This window comes from Fopius arisanus, unplaced genomic scaffold, assembly GCF_000806365.1.
Source record: "Fopius arisanus strain USDA-PBARC FA_bdor unplaced genomic scaffold, ASM80636v1 scaffold00153, whole genome shotgun sequence".
NCBI lineage: Eukaryota > Metazoa > Arthropoda > Insecta > Hymenoptera > Braconidae > Fopius > Fopius arisanus.
In genome coordinates, this window is record NW_011887892.1 from 58,975 (window position 1) to 77,339 (window position 18,365).

The 18,365-nt window shown below is 38.3% G+C and overlaps 1 protein-coding gene across 8 annotated transcripts in view; it reads left to right on the top strand.

Moving 5' to 3' along the window:
- LOC105272274 (transcription factor HES-1-like) overlaps positions 1 to 18,365 on the top strand; it is a 200,646-nt gene that overhangs the window by 45,825 nt on the left and 136,456 nt on the right. Inside the window, exon 1 of one of the 8 annotated variants that reach the window (XM_011314329.1) lies at positions 15,039 to 15,117. The exons of the other annotated variants lie outside the window; for them this stretch is intronic. The gene's annotated coding sequence lies outside the window, so the exon portion shown is untranslated. Of the gene's footprint in view, positions 1 to 15,038; positions 15,118 to 18,365 lie in introns of those variants that run through there. 8 annotated transcript variants of the gene reach the window in all.

Here is an 18,365-nt window from a genome sequence, read left to right on the forward strand (position 1 = left end):
AGCTCGAGTTATTTCTATCACATCTCATTAAATTATAATTATGGAATTTTATTTTATGCTTATTGTCCAATTTAGTTTCGCTAATTAGCGCTATATCTACATTATTTTTATCCAGGAAAGATTGTAAGAAAAATCTTTTGTGCAATTTGTCTCCTGACGTGAAATTTTCTAAACGACCGAAAATGCCCACCACCTTCGCCCTTCCTCCCTATGGCCTCCTCGCTGACGCAAAAACACAACTAAATCGGGACCTAAAAAGTGTGTCGGGGGCCAGCTAATTTTTTCGATCCAGGAATCAGCAACTCGAAACCTTAAATCTAAGTTAAAACCGCAAACGAAACACTAAAACGTATCACTAACCCGTACTTAAACCAAATCTAGCGAAGGGGTCACGGGAGAGGTAACGGATGCCTACGCTGCTCAGTGTGCTAGGTTGGGGGGGAGAGGGGTGGATTCGTGGAAAAGGGCGAAGAGGGTTCAAAAATAAATTTTTAAGCCCGTCTAAACGTTCCTCAAAACTAGCGGTTTTATTCAATTAATTCGACAACTAGTGTCGGATTTTTCCCCGGCGACCGAGGTCAACAGGATTTCTTCCACCCGTCATAGCAGTGATAATTTCCAAAAAAAGGAATCTCATTTAAGTGCGCGAGGTGTCGGAGTGAGAAGTAGAGAAACTACACGGAGAGAAAAATACTGGAAAAAATACGTAAAACGTTCCGTAAAAATTCATGTGTGAAAGGTAAACGTGGGGCGCAATGTAAAATCGGAAAAAGTACCGATCATTCAGAACATTTTACCACTCGGTCGGTAAAAAGTCACCTTTGGAGGTAGAAAAATAACAATACTCAGTTCCGTAAATTTTGCCGGGACTGGAAAGTACGATTCTAACCTCGCTTCGCTCAATTAGATCGCCGTTTCCAGTCCCTATGAGAATAAAATATCGTGTGCCTTACGGAAATAAAGTATTTTCTGACTCATGTGATTATACTCACATTTCGTCAGGAAATACTTTACTCCCTAGAGGCACAATATACTAATTATCCTTCCGACAATAGTAATTTGCCGGTGGCGTGATCCGAACATAGGCAATGATTCGCGATCGGGTATGACCAACAGTCGTACCAACGCTGTCTAGGAATTTTTCAATTCGGTCACGTAAAAATTACGGTACGTCACGTAAAATTCAAGTGAAACTAGATAATTTTTAATTCACTCGAAATCATTTTAACCGGAACTCCGGTAAATTTTACATGTCCGTAAGAAATTACGTGTCAGTCACGTAAATTTTCCAGAGCAAATAATAAAATTCATTGTTCGTCTCTCATTTTTTTCCAAATTCTCCAGTAAAAATTAAGGAAATGACACTCCAGTCCACGATTACGTGATTAGTCACGTAATTTTTCCTGTGTTTTTCTCACCGTGTAGTGCTCGGGATTTTCCTGAAAATTCATAGCCCTATAAAAGTAGTTAACTATAAATTTTCCCCATGGAAAACCTCCATGTAATTCCACGAAACTTCAAGAGAGGCTCGGGATTTTCCCTGAAGAATAATTGACGACTGCTAATTAAATAGACATTTAATACCACCGAGGAAATCCCCGGAGAGCCTAGAAGAGGCGATACGAGAGAGCAAGAGAGATGGAAAGTTGTGTGCGAGACAGATTAAACGACGCCCAACGCGCACAACACGTGCTATAAAAATTTTCCGACTAGCTTTACTTGCTGACCCCTCAATGCCTCCACCGATTTGCATCGAATAAACTCCACCACCGAGGGGGATAATTGGCAGACATTCTCCCCAAAATTGGGGATTTCCACCGCGTACGGGGATCGAGATATCTCCGTTTTTGAAAACAGGATTTTCTCAGCACCGTTGGGCTGGAATTCTTGCTCAACGTTGAGCGGAGCGGCGTGAAGTGGGCGAAAATATACTAGTAGCGACGACGGCATAGACACACCTCAAGGGCAACCGAGTAAATTCCTCACGTCCACGGGGGTTTTCGACTGTGTTCCCCCGGGATTTTCACACCTTTTTTTTTGCGCGGTATGTCCCAAACCCTCCACAGGGGCCCTGTGGGATAAATGAACCCCCCACACGGAGAGAAATATTTATTGAAAATTACGGGACTTTCAGTTCACTTACCAATTACGGAGTTAATTCGAAAAATTTAAGTGACGGTTTCTTTATTTTTCACCGATAATTCAGATAAAAATTACGGAACACCGCGGAAAAATTCTGTGACTTTAGATAAAAATTACGCGACAGTTCCGTAAAATTTCCGACAACCACATTTCGCTCCAGAGTTACGAAAAATACACATAATTTTTATTGAATATTTCTCTCAGTGCACACACGATCAGCCGTGGTTTTCGAATAAACCGTGGCCGAGAAACACCCGCGAACACCTCATGGAGGGAAACACTGTTCGACCCGTTGATCGAACAGGATCAAATTTCACTCGCGAACCGAATTTATTATTCGCCCTCCAGTAACTGGCGTCACTGGGATAATTTTACAGAGATTTCCTCACCTTTCCACGGGATGCAGCCGATCTCCGTGATGCTCCCATGGTCGACTCTTTCTGCTCTTCTTCTCCTGGGGAAACTTCGTCCTGCGACTCGTACGTGCTGGCAATAACTGCCAAAACAATGGCGGAACTCGTGCCTCGCCGAAATGCTAGTTCCGGCGGATTGGCGCTAATGTCCGACCGCGTTAATCTCTCCTCATTCAAATTTGAATGGGGGAACTAATTTTTACTAACTTACCCTGACACCCACGGGGATCCGTAGACTCACTATAGTCGGACTGAGGAGATTGTAGTCTTCGGGTTTTACACGAGGTCTCCAGCACATCCCCGACTACCCTATAGAGTCTATATATCAGGGCCCGGCAGCCTTCAGGTAGTCGCTAGCACGGTAGTCGGCAGCCACGTACAGTGGCGTGCCAGTCGCATAAAAATGACTGACCCGCCAGAATTGGCGCAAATTTTCAGTTTCAAATTTTAAATAGAAAATAGAAAAATTAAAATTTACAATGAAAAACCCTCAAGAATGTATTTAGGAATTGGCTTTCGGTAATTATTATTTTCCTCCAAATAGTGCCACTCTAAATGTGAAAAATAAAAATTTGCCACGGTTATTTTTGGAAGATTCTATTATATATTATATTATATTCCTGATGGTTTTTTTCATCCCAATTTCAATCAATCAAATGCTGGCATTTTCCGTCACGTGGTACAAGTAAAACGGTTTTACTTGGGATATTTTTCGAATATTGCCTCGTTTTTTGCTAAGCAATGACAATATCCAATAAACTGGTACGCGTTTCAAACCCCAAAACTGTCATTAGAAAAAATCAAGTTCAAAGACTTTACCTCGACATGAGCAGATTTGGAGGAGAATTCTTGGACATTATTGATCAACAAATTTTTAAAAAATTGAAAATTGAGATTTTCTAATAAAACCGTTTCATCGAAAATCTCGCGCATATTTCTCATTTATTATGGGCTATCTCAGTTCTATGCATTACTAGTTTCTTCTCAGAATTCTTATTTTCATATCTCTTTATTCTTATTCATTTCCTCAGCAAGGACTGTCACAACTATTGCTCATAATATAATAATTAAATCGTAAAATAATTCGTGGACAAATAGTGCTATAAGTCTATCTGTCTAGAGTCTAGACATTCTCTTTTGGTCAGCTCGTCGGATTTCACATTGCCGAGGATGCCTGATTATAGGCAGCAATCCTTTCCATCAGCTGAGTGCAGTCGTTGATCAATCGAGAGCATCGCTCAAACCTGAGCAGTGGTCTCAATGCACGTCTGCTGTCTGAGCAGATGTATATTTTCTTGCCCCTGTACCCCCTGTCCAGGATTTCCCTGGTACAGGCCCTCAGGGCTGCAAGCTCTGATTGTGAGTCTGAATCTATTGTCGGGGACATCCACATGACGGCAAGGGCAGCCCACCCAGCCGTAGTCGAAACTGGGGGGCATCGGCAATACTGCCTAGACTGCCCACTCGCTCGGCAGAGCTGCTTCGGTTGGCTCCCAGTGCGGACCACCGGCAGCTGTCTTGCGAGTCGTTGGATGGCTCCCAATGCTTCTACATTGGTCTTCACGTTCTCTAGGTGAGGGCTCTTCTTGGTAACGATCTCCGGGTGGAAGCAATACTCCCCTCACGTGACGTTTTCTGGGTGGGACTCCTACCTTTCCGGGAGTAGCTCTCTATCTTTGGGGCTATCCTAGTGAACTCGCCGCACCCTTGATGGTGTGATTTGGGCAAGTTTCTCCCCACGCTCTCGGACTCCGCTATCGTACGTCGTACCCGCGCGAAGTAGTCGTCAAGGCTGGTATATTTTGGCAGGATATATTTTGGAGTTTGTGAGGTTTACGGACCTCGAGTGAGGCAGGGCACCCCACCCCCTCACCCTCGTTTTGGTTCTCTTGGTTTTTGATAGCCTTTGGCCTATAAAATGCTAGCTGGCGCCGACATTAATTCGGTTGGACAATTATGATGCGAGCATGCTGGAACGGGCGAAAGTAATAACTATCCTTCATCTCCGGAACGAGATAAGGAAAAGTGTTACACGTCACTGCGTAGGCTATCATAAGTTTAGGCTTAATTTGCGTTGATTATGAGGAATATCTCCGTGGAACCTATTGACTTGTTCCTAATAATAATTGTCTTCTCAGATCGAAAGCCCAATTCTGCACAGTGGTTTTGTCATCAATTGAAAATCTAGGGATCCACAGCGTGACTGCATACATTCGGATACCCCCTCGGATTTCATGTTGTTAACTAATAAAAATTACAATTGATAGAGTTGATTTGATCAATTTTAATGTCCAAAATTAAATTATGAACCTGTACAATTAATTAATTAAAAAAATTTCTTCTAATTGTGAGTCGCTCAATTTTATAATTAATCTTTTGTTTTAACAAATTTTCTCAGTTCTTCATAATCCATTCCAATATTTCAAACCGTGTCATAAGTTGAATTAATAGTTTTTAGTTGGCATTAAATAGGATTTTTGCCAGTTACTGGTGCTCGACCGTTTCGCGATTTCAGAGACTTCCACTAGATGAGAAGTCACTTTCAATGGCGAAAGTTCGTCAGAAGAGAAAAAAAAATTATTTTCCTTTCATTTTTTTTTATTTTGAATTGAATTACGCGCCACTGCGCTGATGACATCATCGAGGATCCCGAAGGAACCGAAATATGTGGTCAGGCTCGGTTGGAATTTGGGGAGTAACTGAATTGTGGATGTGGCCGACGATGGAGATGGAGCCACAACCTGACTTAAGTTTCTGATTTGTTTTATTTTTGGGATTTTTTGGTGCTAAAGGGCGGGCTAATGGATGGAGGGTTCTGTGAACTTTCCGAAATTACGTCGCACTAGAATTTTTTTTTCATTTCATCAATATTCCAAATCTGATCATTCATTTATTCACTTTTTTTGGGATTTGCGGTTTTCTTTGATAGATAACAATTCATATTTATTTCCGATCTCATTTTAGTAATAGAAATTTTCTTTGTCATAATATCGTTGTCCATTTTGGAAGGTTCGATCAGAGATTTTTCGGAGGTGAATTTTAATGATTATTGCTGGCTTTTGATTATTCCAGCGTTCCTTGAAGTCCTCGAAAAGCATTTCCTATTTAATATTATATTAATAATTGTATTATTCTTCGAACCTTTCTCCGGAAAGATGCTTCGGTTTCACCCCCCGTTTTTAATATTGTTTCAAATTTGGTGAATACTTGAAATTAATTATTCATTAATTTAATTACGATTTCCCAAGATTACATAGATAGAAATCTGTTCCCTTCGAAATTTCCTCTTCCATTTAGCATGTATAATTTTTTAATTATAGCAATATTCTACTCAAAGTATTTTGAAATATTTAATAATAATAAAGTTTTCAATATTAATTTTTTTTTATATAAAATAAATTTTATTGTGCCTTTCAAAGAATCGTTCACATTTTCCGAAGTATCTAATAACAATAAGTTTTAAAATAGTCAACTATCGGAAATAAAGTCGGGTGGGTACTGAAATCCACATTTTCTCGTTCTCTAAACAAGGTGCTTTAACAGTAAGCTACCGACGTTTTTTTGTGCAATCTAAGCTTCAATTTACCGGAGAAAATTTCTGATGATTTATTCAAACGTTCCGACTTTTAAATTCGTGCATTTTATTGAAGATTATATGTTTAGGCATTCATTCAACTCTCTCTCGAATAATAATAATAACGATTACCCATTCGATCTCATTCATCACATATATTTCTTGTGATTTTCCGTGAATTTGACGGACTTATTCTATTTTTTTGACTCTGACTCTCTGATGCGATGAATTTATACTTACTTTTTTTATTAACAGCCAAGCTTATTTTGAAAAATCTGTCACTAGAATGATTCATTATAGTTGTGATTTTATATTCAATCAAAATAATCTTCGTCTTCCGAATTTTTATTTTTATCGCCGGAATACTTTTCATGACCGATTAGACTGATCTTAGTGGAAATCTAAGAATTTCGTTCATTTGAATCATTTTCAATTTCGGAAGATTTTTCTCGATTCACTTCGTTAGATTCATTGCTTTCATTTTCTCACATTATTTGCCGATTTTCACGTAAACTGCGAGTTCTTTCTCATTTTTCCTCCGCATGTATTCCTTGCTTCGACATATTTTCGAAATTTCCTCGAAGAGAACCGTTCATTTCAAAACGGATTTCCGTGAGTCACTCATCTGAAAATGCCGGAAACATTTTTCTTTTTATAGCGAATTTATAATCAGGAAGTCCACCGTCTTCCGCTGACTTATTAATTTCACAACAGGCGCGACCGATTCTACGAATGCGAATTGAAAAATTGACCTTTTTTTCTTCTTTTTCTTGATACAAATTTGCTAATTTCCCTTCTAATCTATCCGTGGATTCCATTGGAGCAAAATTTTTTCTCGAAAACGCATAAAATTTCTGATAATTTTTAAATTTGAGACTGTGGATTAATTCACGCGGTTCTCCATTGAGTTCTGTTTGCGAAAATTTTAAAAGTGTAGATGGAAGAATGAGGTGAAGATCATGGCGTGCCTCCTCACACTCGTTAATAACATCAAGAATATCAATATTTTCCCTTTCAAGTTCGGGAATTAAACACAACGCATCTTTCAGAGGAATATTGGATTGTTCTCCATCGAACATTTTGGAAAAATGAAAACAAATCATAACTTCGGATAGATTTATCAATTATGGATTGATTTTCCTGGTTTTTCTGAAAACAGAATTTAGATTTCACTTATTGTCTTGATACTGAACTATGTTAAGCATTTTTCTAAGAATTCCAGTTATATGTTAGATTCTTCACATTTTCAATTTTCCATTCGTCAGGCGCAGAATTACAATTTTAAATGATTCATAAGAATGTCGAATGAGCAAACGGATAAAAAGTTGAGATTTTAAAGTCTAGCAATTAAACTTTTATTCCACGAAAGAAAAAAAATGCAAATGACAATCAATTATAAATTCACAAAACGTCAATTTTTCTTTTTTTCGCATTTCCAAATGATAAAATTCAAATATTTACCAGATATTAGAATTATATTCGATTATTCTGAATTAATTGGAAATCTAATTATCATCAAATAAATTCCACCAAAAAAATATTTAAAATTCCAAAAATTTTATAATTTTAACATTCGAAATTGAAATTAATAATATAAAATGCAAAGTAAATTGATATTGCAGTTACTATTCAATAAAGTTAACGTCGGAAATTAACGGAATAAACGCAAAATAGTGAGAAACAAAAATTTGAAATAATTAAAATGTTGAACTCTGAATTTTCACAATAAAAAATGTAGCGAAGCCACTATATTTTATATTCAGTTATTTTAATATCGATTCATTTGGTATAAGCCTAACACATTGTATTGTGTGATGTCCAAAAACTTATATAAGTAGTTTTTCCTGCATTTTTCATAAATATTAACTACTGCAAATACCTTCATTCAATTCTACTTTGCACTTTCAATAAATAAGTCCAATTTTAGCCCTACACGGAGAAAAAAAATTATTTTTGCCAAGAATATTTTCTTCCCACCAATAAATCCGGCGATCACTCTGTAAATACTCCCATAAGACTTATTAATGCCAAATATATTGTCTTATGGTTAGTAAATATTCTTGGTTAAAGAAAATTTTTTTTCTCAGTGTACGCAAATAAAAATCTAAAATCATTAAAAATTGATTTCACCATACAGGTGAGGGCATTCGCCTTTGTGCCAAAATGACACATGCCAGGGCAGTGAACCTCACCTGCGAAATCAAGCAGTATCAAAATTGGTGAATTGATAGATCAATTCCCTTTCAGAATAAGAAGTGGGAAAACTATGCCATAATTTCCACCAATTAAAAGTCAATTCGTGTCACCAACATGAACCGTTCCGCTCTCCAAAATCCGAATCACGCCAGTCTAGAAACAACCGTCGGAGCGATAATTTGACTTGGTGCAAATTACTTTTCGGAATCGATGTATCTTTTTTTATCCTCCCATACTATAGTTCGAAACAGAGTCGATATAGTGCGCGGTAAACTATTGAATGATAATAAATAGCTAAACGGACGGAAGTGTACAGGGATACTCCATCCTTGAATCGACAGTAGGAGTGTTTCTTGCATTTTAAGAGGACTAATTCATCAGCTTCTGTGGTTGTGGACATTCTGAAAACTCTTCAAACTTCGTTTTCAATTATAAGCGAGTGAGTAAATGTGGCGGAATAAGAAGTATTCATAATGGGATCAGAAATATCTACTCTTATTCTGATGAAGAAAGACGATTGTGTCATCGAAGGATCAACATCTATCAATAACTAAGGATTACACAAAACAATATTGCTCAACTGTGGGTTAAGTGAATGAATTAGCTTCATCTTCTCTAATCCCAAAGTAATCAGCTATTACAATATGTAAAGAACCATTTAAGGATAAATATCTAATCGTTACCACCTTTTTGTTAAATATAATTGGTTATACATAAAATTCTAACTTTAATCCCACACTTTTAATTGTATTTCCAGAGAGTTAAGAATATAGAAAATTATTTTTGACCGTAAAATTGACTGGGAATCATTTGATTATTCCTAATCCCTGAATTCCTATGCCTTTTTCAATATTTTAGATTAACAACATAATCAAGGTAAAAATGAAAATTAAACCTAGCGTCGTCCAAATATAACTTGAAATATGAAAAGATTTAGCTTCATTCAGCAGTTCTAACTTAGCTTACTATATCAAAAGTTCTAGTTGTTGTCTTCCGTGAATAATTCTATTTTATGCCATCGGTGCCCGTAATCACGCGATTCTAACCTCGCTTCGCTCGGTTAAATCGCGGATTCCGGGCGCGATGGCATAAAATTTTGTATGAAACGCGTGCGTAATATATTTTTCGACTCGTGGGATTGTAAAACTCGCCTTCGGCTCGTGTTACAAACCTCCCACGAGTAAAAACAATATATTACGCACGTGTTGCATAATATACTAATTCTTATTTATTGAAAGTGCAAAGTAGAATTTAATGAAGGTATTTGCAGTAGTTAATATTTATTATTATATATTATACAGTAGTTGTCCTCCGACGCTGACAACGTCTCCGGGCATAACAATTGATTTCATCGATTGATTGATTGATTGATTAAAATTGATTTTATTTGTATATCGCACTGTCTTTGTCGCAGGGCATCCTCCTATAACCTGCGATACTTCGGACGCCGTCGACCGAACGAATTATTATTTCCGTTGTCGTGGGAGACACTCACGCGATAGCTCTCATTTCGGTTCTTTTTCTTTTCAAAATTTTCAAGGAAATTACACAAGAAATATCGCAAAAACAATTTATTTCTTTGAAGCAATTCTATTGAAATTGTGAAACAACAATGATATTTAACTGTTTAAATATTTCTCAGAAATTGTTGTCATGAACCATATTATTTATCATCACAAAATACTCCTATCTTATTTGAGTAATTTACTCTTTGGATCCCGGATGAGCAACCACTGCTATTACGGCCCGTTTTCCATTAAATATTCGATATTGTACATCAAATAAATAATGCAAAGCTATGAGTATTAATTTCTCCTCTTTCAAGCCAACCTTTCAGAAAGAGCTTCGGATCGGAGTAGGGTGAACTGCTAAAATAACATGGGAATAAAAAAGAATTAATTTACAATTCCAATTTTATTCAACAATTAAAGTAAAATTTATCCTATTAATAGTATTTTTCACGCCTAGGACGGAAAAAGGGAATCTGACGAATGCTACTTTATAGTCCGAGTTGGAGACGAGGATTATAACGCGCAAGAGTCAGAATCACTTTTTTCGCCGTAGCTATGATGCTATTTTATGTCATTGTGGACGAAAACGCGTTTTTATCCGAGCGAAGCGAGGTTAGAAACACGTTTTACCAGCCGCAATGACATAAACAAATTTTTTCTCATCATTCCACGACCCAAATTTCGATCACAGATTTTCAATTTTGCTCTATCCTCGCTTTATTTAATGTAATGTGTTATAAATCTCAATATATGTATAGTTTTTTATTTTACTCGGCTTCCTTAATTAATATGTTTTAATTCACCTGCCAAGGTCACAACTTTTGATTATCAAAAATTTAATAACAAAAAAATTTCAGCTCATCCAAATTTTTCGCAGTTTCCCTACATGTAATCCAAGTTTCGTGAATTTAGTTCTTCGTCGATTGATGATTTCCAATAGCAAAAAAATGTTTATTACTGGTCAAATGTGTAAAAATTAGATCACCTTAATTTCTTGTCAATAATTAAATAATTATATGTCATACAATTTTATTGCTTTAAACTTGTAACGTGGTATTTTGCCACGGTTACAGTTTCTCGGTCGATTCGCGATTTTCTAAACTTCCACCAGACAGGAAGCCACGTCCAGTGGCGGGAGTCTCTTGCGAGGACAGAATTCTATTTTAATTCTATTTTTGTTTTATTTGTTTTATATTAAATTTTATGGGCCACTGCGGTCCGTCTGAGGATATTCCCGAGGATCTCCAGTAGGCCGAGAGAGGTCATTAGGTCTTCTAACCTCTCGTGATGGAGATATGCGGGAGCGTATCGGCCAAGTACATATTTCGTAACCTCCAAACCCTCCAAACAACAGGCCGAGCGCTCCCAAGTATCTATACACCACCCAACTACCCCTTCCACTACCGCCAAAACTAATTTCCGCAATTAAATAGAAACGCGGTAACCTAAATCGCGTATGCTCCTTTCATTAATTCCAATCCACTCTCAATTAAATGCACAATTAAAAAGATTCACGCATAGTAACGGATTTTTTCGCATATTTTCCGCGGTGAGATTATCTCAAAAACTGAAGATGTCAGATTTTTGTTTGAATGTTGGCAGCATTTGTTTCCAACGAGCATTGTATTGTCGGTTCGCAATCAGCGTCACGCGCGAATGAGAGGGTAGGAAGATGATGAGAGGAATATTTAGGAGATGCAAACATAAATATGTACAATCGGACAATTAAGTTTTTAAAAGACTTGAAGTTGCATCGGTATTCGAGAAGTACAGGATGGAATTTCAAGTTTTTTACGGACTTAATTGGCCGATTGTATATTATTTGCACTCCACATGATATGTGAGCGCTTGAAAAAATCATTGGATCATAAAATGGAGGAAGAATAGGAGAATATCATGAAGAATAGAGTAAGGAGGCCGAACTCTGTGCATTCGGTATTCGATCCGAACCAGACTCGTAAAATGTTGTAAATGGCATTAGAATCGCCCGGTTGCAGGATGATGGGTGGGAGATAGCAGCAGGTCGTGGGGCCTGTGTACGCAGTTTATAGGATTCACGAAGTGACTCTTTTTTAAATTATAATTTATCAATTAATATAAACTGATGATGTGTTTGGTTCCATTTGATAAAATAGTTTGATATTTATCTAATATATCCTCTCTAGAAAAATGCAGCTCACACAAAACCTCAGTATTTTTAGCAACTCGACCGATTACCTCTTCTTATTTTTTTCTCGAAAGAAAATTGAAAAAACAAGACAGATTATGTAGTAACTCGCCTTCTTCTGTATTGAAATTCCGAGCAGCTCATGTGGTCTTTCATCATTTGCTACTCCTGATTTACATCCAGGAAATGTACACACCCTCCTCATCTTTGTTCTCACCAATAACTTTCAACTATTTGAGCGTGAATAAAAAAACATCTAATCGGCCAATTTAACAATAATAACGGTGCGTGAATACAATTTTCAAATCACAACAAAGCCACCAATGCATGAAACATCTATTATGTGCATGTGAGACCCGAGCTACGTCAGCGCTGTACGGCGCTATCTAGACGAACTACATTCCTTCATCCCTCTGTGTCACACATTTAAAACATTCTGCCACTACTGTTCGGCCTCCTTACTCTATTCTTCATGGAGAATACATTCAAACAGGAGTAGAAAGAAAAGTCTAGTATTTTATAATGTGTAATTGAAGAATTTTAACGATAATTATCAACGACCCATCGAATTTAAAGAACTGTAGAAAATATCTGTTGAATGAGTCAAATTGTATAACATTTATTTTCCCCTCGTTTTTCTTTCCTTTTTCGTTGACACTTCCACTTGGAGAGATTATCTGCATCTACAGATCTATAGCTGCATCATTGAATTCAATTGATAAATACTCTGGCAGTGTTTCGATTTTGTTAGGAATGAGAAAAAATACATTAAAAATACTGGGTAAATTGAGAAATTCTCTGTATCAGCTTCATTATTCAAAATTCAATTGCGGTTGAGGCGTTAGATGCTCGACAACTTATTTCAATCTCCATACATGGCGTAGCTGTAATTTTTATGATGAAAAATGAAAAAAAAAATATAACACTTAGAAAAATGTATAATATTCCGAGCTTCACTTCTCTTGAGGACCGTTGCATTCACCAATTTTGAATCTTTTACACCCGAAAAGAACATCACTAAATAAAATGATGACAATGTGGCCAAGATGCTATGAAAAAATCACGGTGTGTCTCAATGAGAGTTTCATTGCGTATTGTGAGGAAATTGCGATTGGAATTAGGGGATTTTGAAATCAATGTATTTGGAAATACTGATGGGCATTAAATTTCGAAAAGAGAATATGAATGTACCTCTAGAAAAATTACTTCCATTGAAGGTAAGACTGGTCCACATCTCTTCGAAACACAGTAGACTAATAGCAATGAAAATTCAGTGGAGTCAACGCAAAATTGGATTTGGATTAAGACACCGCGAGAAAGAATCATTTTAAAATTAGCGGGACCGTATTAATTTAATGATTGTGAAACCTTTGGATGGACTGTAACCTGTATGCATATTTAAACTGCTCTGTCTAAAGCTGCATTCCTCAATACTAAATACTAATACAGTTGTTTTTAAAGGAAACGACAATTCAAGTTATTTGTCCCTGTTTTCTTGAATTTCTTTCATTTCAATGGATATTAAAACAATTATTAAACAATAATTGACAGAAGTATGGGGTAATTGATTCAATAATTTGCTTGGATAGTTACTCAATTTGATTAAATTGTAAAGCCTAAGTGGATGGCTACGATTCTGAACGTGAGGTTGCATTTCCTGAAAGAAATTACGAATTTATCCACTCACTTCGATATCTGCAAATTTATAATTTTGAAAAAATGCTTGAAATCCCCCCATACACAAAAACAAAAACATGTTTTTGTAAAAAAATGCGCCAAGTACATATTTCGATGTGGTTCATGTGAAAAAAAAGAAATTGGAAAAAAAACTTGGAACAACAATTCCTAAAAATCTGAAGCGACAACTATTGAAATTGGAAAAAAATACACAAATAAAAAAAGACGCCAAGCTCATTGAATTCACCAGTGGGGAAAGCTGGTGATGATAGGAGCCCATAAAGCGTTTTGAGTTCTTCTCTATGAATGTCTTGACTAAGACGAGTCCCATAATATGCTACAAAGGACATCGCAATCAAGTCGACTACTCGACTCAAGTCGAAAGGAGTAAAAAGGGCATTGTGAATTAAAAAATTATGCAGCAATATGGCCAGGATCAACGTACTTGGCGCGGTTTACCTATATTTATCTATATAGGATGAAAGTGAGCTGTCCAGGAAGTGGCGCCTCAGGTATCGAAAGCGATGACCCTTGGTCATCTGAGGTGCGAGATGAGCGCTGTTGTCGAGTGGGAAGAGCGTTGGGTGAGCAGCACATGTGGGTGTGTGTCTGTGTGTGGGTCTGTCAGCTGACAGGATTTCCAACACCGAGTTTGTTTGATTAGTTTCGCGACTTTATGCTTGATTCAATTAGTGTCGTGAAAATTGTAAAATCTCGCCATTGGATTTAATTTGATGTATTGGTTGAATGTCTCGGGACCTCGAATTTGTTTGTCGTGATGTTGTGTCCATTTTGTGGTTGTTTCCGAATAGGAATGTCACAGAGACTTATCGGTTAACGCGCTATTGTTACGAGTCATTGAATTACTTTGGCACTTTTATGAAAATTTTGTGATCAAAACTTTTGACTTTTTCCGACCACTAATACTTGAGGTTCGTAACACCGTTGTCTTCCATAATTATCCTTTGATCGTAATTATGTGAAAACGTCTCGTTCAAAGATGATGAAGAATTGTAGTCATGCTTGTCATGGCTAACTTCACAACTTTAGAGTATTAGGGGGTTTTTTAAAAATAAAATTTAATATATATGTATATATATATTCATTGGCACCCTGAGATATCCTGGCGCCCTCCGCCGTTCTCTTTAATTACTTGTTTAGAGATGTTAATTGTAAAAAGAGTTATTGGCATTATTATGATGATATGGGTTGTACGTGAAGAAGAATTTTTCTTCGTATGGGTTGTTCTTCATAACATGGGTGGGGGTTCATCATCTTCGAACGAGACGTTTTAATATAATTACGATCGACCATTTGTATTCAACGTCTCGTTCTCGGTGATGAATAATTGTAGTTTCAGCGCTGACGATAACTCTTATTGTGTTGAGATGTTTGTCTTTATTAATAAAAACAAACAACAAGAACAAATTTCACAAGGTAATGCACAAATTACATGCAGTTTACATTATTTTCTTATTATCCTTAGTTGTTTAAAATACTTAACGCGAAATTTTCTGTGGTAGTCAGAGGTTTATTATAAAATTTGGCGAATACTTGAGAATTGTTTGACCATCCTGCGGTACGTCTGATAGTATCAATACTAATACCCTTTCGATAAGCTGCAGACACAGCCGCATGCCGCGTGCTATACGCTGTAAACTGATTTGTATCTATCCCTGCTTTCCTAAGGGTAGATTTTATCCAGTGGCTCAGTGTGTTTGCTGATCCTTTTTCAAAGGGTTTGCGAGTACAAATGAATAATTTTTTATTATACTTTGGTCTGACTTTACTGGTAATGTGTAAGTATTCTTTGAGGAGTGAGGCAATACACAAGTCCGGTTTTTCTTTAAATAATGGTAATACAAGTTCAGGTTGAAAACTGTTAGGTTTTGATGTTTTTAGCAAATTTGGTGCTACTACTACTGCCCCATCTTGTAAAATTTTTTGTAAAGTTTTCAAAATTAGGGAGAAAAGTGGAAAAGCATAAAGTTTTTCAGCTCTCCATGGAATGGTAAAAGCATCAACTGCAAGGATTCCCGGATTTGGATATCTGGAGCAAAATCTTTCGCATTTTTTGTTTGATTCAGTTGCAAACAAGTCGATAGAGAATGGGCCAAATTTCTGAGAAATTTTATTGAATGATTTTTCGTTCAATTCCCATTCGGTATCGATATTGATGATTCCCGACGCTCGATCTGCCTCTACATTTTCTTCTGAAACTATGTATGAGGCAAATACCCACAGATTTTTATTCTCACACCAGCTCCAAATTTCACGAGCTAATTCGCTCAGGTGAGGAAATTGCACCCCACCGGTTCTGTTGATATATTAGATAGCCGTGGTATTGTCAACCCTCAGAAGGATCTCGCAATTTGAGAGTTCATATGCAAAAGTTTTTAATGGCTGGAACACCGCGAGTAGTTCAAGGTAATTGATGCTGAATTTGTTGTATTCTATTGACCTGAATCAATGAGAACTTACCCCTTGACAATGCGATCCCCACCCCGTGAGGGAGGCGTCCGAAAAAATCTCAATTTTAAAATCATTTGTTCTAATAGGATTAACTCCTATTATTGCATTCTTTTTCCACCAAATCAAATCGTCACTCATGGATTTTTCAATAATTATTGAACCCTTATAATCATTATCATGCAATAGTAAGGCTAGAAACGTTTTTCTTTCTAAACGCTTACAATGAATTGTCCCATATGCAACCGCGGGGCAAGCCGCTGTTATGAGGCCCAGCAATTTTGCAAAATCACGAATTTTGTATGACATTCCTATTCGAAAGTTTTTGCATAAAGTCGAAATTTGCTCTTTTTTCCGATTAGTCAACTCCAAACGATAATCTACTGAATTTATTACAAAATCTAGATAGTTACATTGCTGACTAAGCGTTAACGAGCTCTTCTGAGAATTAATTATGAAGCCCAGTCGTCCAATCAAATCAAGAGCTAATTTTACTTGATTTAAACTGTAAGGCTTTTCTCGGGTTGGACTCTCTTCCGGCGATCCCTGTCCATACCCGTACCACCCCAGCCCTATGCTCCCCTAACCGCTCTTTTAATTAAGTATTCGTCAGGCGCCAGGTGACTTTGGTAACCCAGTGACACCCCTGGACGAGACCGGGCTTTCAACCTGCGGCTCGAAAAAACCCTTAACTGCGTTTCGATTTTTATGCCAGGTCCGCTAACTGGCCCTCGATGCTCCCACTTACCCCTGTACTGCGTTTTATCAGGTCCGCTAACTGCTCTCCCCGGGGTCGCGAGGCTAGGATGGGGTTACGTGCCCTCGCTGCTCAGGATGTAGGTTTTGGAGAGAGGGCGGGATCCGGGGATCTACTTAACTCCGTGTGATTGATCGTTTATTATAATTTTATTCTCCTGCTTCAGGTTTCACCGGGTCAGGCGGGATCTACACTCGCACTCACATTTGACACTCTGCACTTGCTTGATCACATACTCTCAGTCAATACTCTCTGCTCAGCGGCGGGGGGACAGGGCTTACCTGGGGTGGCCCCAACCCCTGCCCCTGAGAACTGATTTCCTTGTCCCCCGGGGGGGTGGGTTGCCCCCGGTACCGATAATACTTCCCAGGGTTGCCCGGGGCTGAAAAGCCTCCTGGGCTATCCTTGGGGCCACTCCTCGGCTCGAGGGCCCTTCCGGGCCTCTCGGGCCAGGGGGGTGGGCGTCCCGGGCACAACCTCGGGGGCTTCAGGGACTCGCTGATCGACTCCCGTACGCGTGAGCTCCCCATCGCTGCCCAACGTCGACTCTCTCTCACGACTCCGCTACCGGCGATATCCTGTGTCTCCCCCCTCTTCGCGAGTTGCTCAGGAGCGGAGAAGGGTCTGCGCGGCTTGCCCCCAGGAGACTTTCCACCTGGTACTTTTCTCTGCCGGGTACCCTCGCGACGAAGGGTTTCGTATCGCGACGAGACCTCCCATCTTCGGTGGTCCATCCCCTCGACAGTTGGGGGTGCGGGTCATCACTCCATCATAGCCGCGTGTCTCCTCCTCCACCGATCCGTGCCTGGTCTGCCGTTTATCTCGCCTCTCGCGAGCCGGGCCCTCTCCGGGCGGGTGATCTCGCGGGGCACGTATTCGGCCGATAACCCCTGGCAGCTCCACGATATCCTCCGGTGTTTCTTGTCCTCTGTTTCTCTCTATCCTTTTCTGCAATAACTCCTTCCCTATTTATTTTGACCTAATTCTTCACACACTCACCCATTCCTCCGTTCCCGCCTGCCCGTATTTTATTTTACAATTACATTTTATTATTCTCGCCTGCTTTCTTCTTTTATTTATTCGTACGGGTGATGAACATTCACGGAGTTCATCACAAAATATTCTGAATTGGAATTCGCGATAACTATGGGATCGTCAATATATATTACTGCACGAATACCCTGAGTTCTCAATTTATACATGACCGACATGAAGATTTTTGTATAGACGTATGGACTAGTACATAACCCAAATGGCAGGAATGTAAATTGGAATAATTTCTCCGGAAATCGAAATCGTAAATATTTACGATGCTCCCTATGTACAGGTAACACAAAATATGCATCTTTCACATCTAGCGACGCCATAAAATCTCCTTTGCTCAGTAGATCTCTAACTGACCGAATGTCTTCCATCTTAAAAAGCTTCTTGACAATAAATTGATTTAATTTTTTCAAAT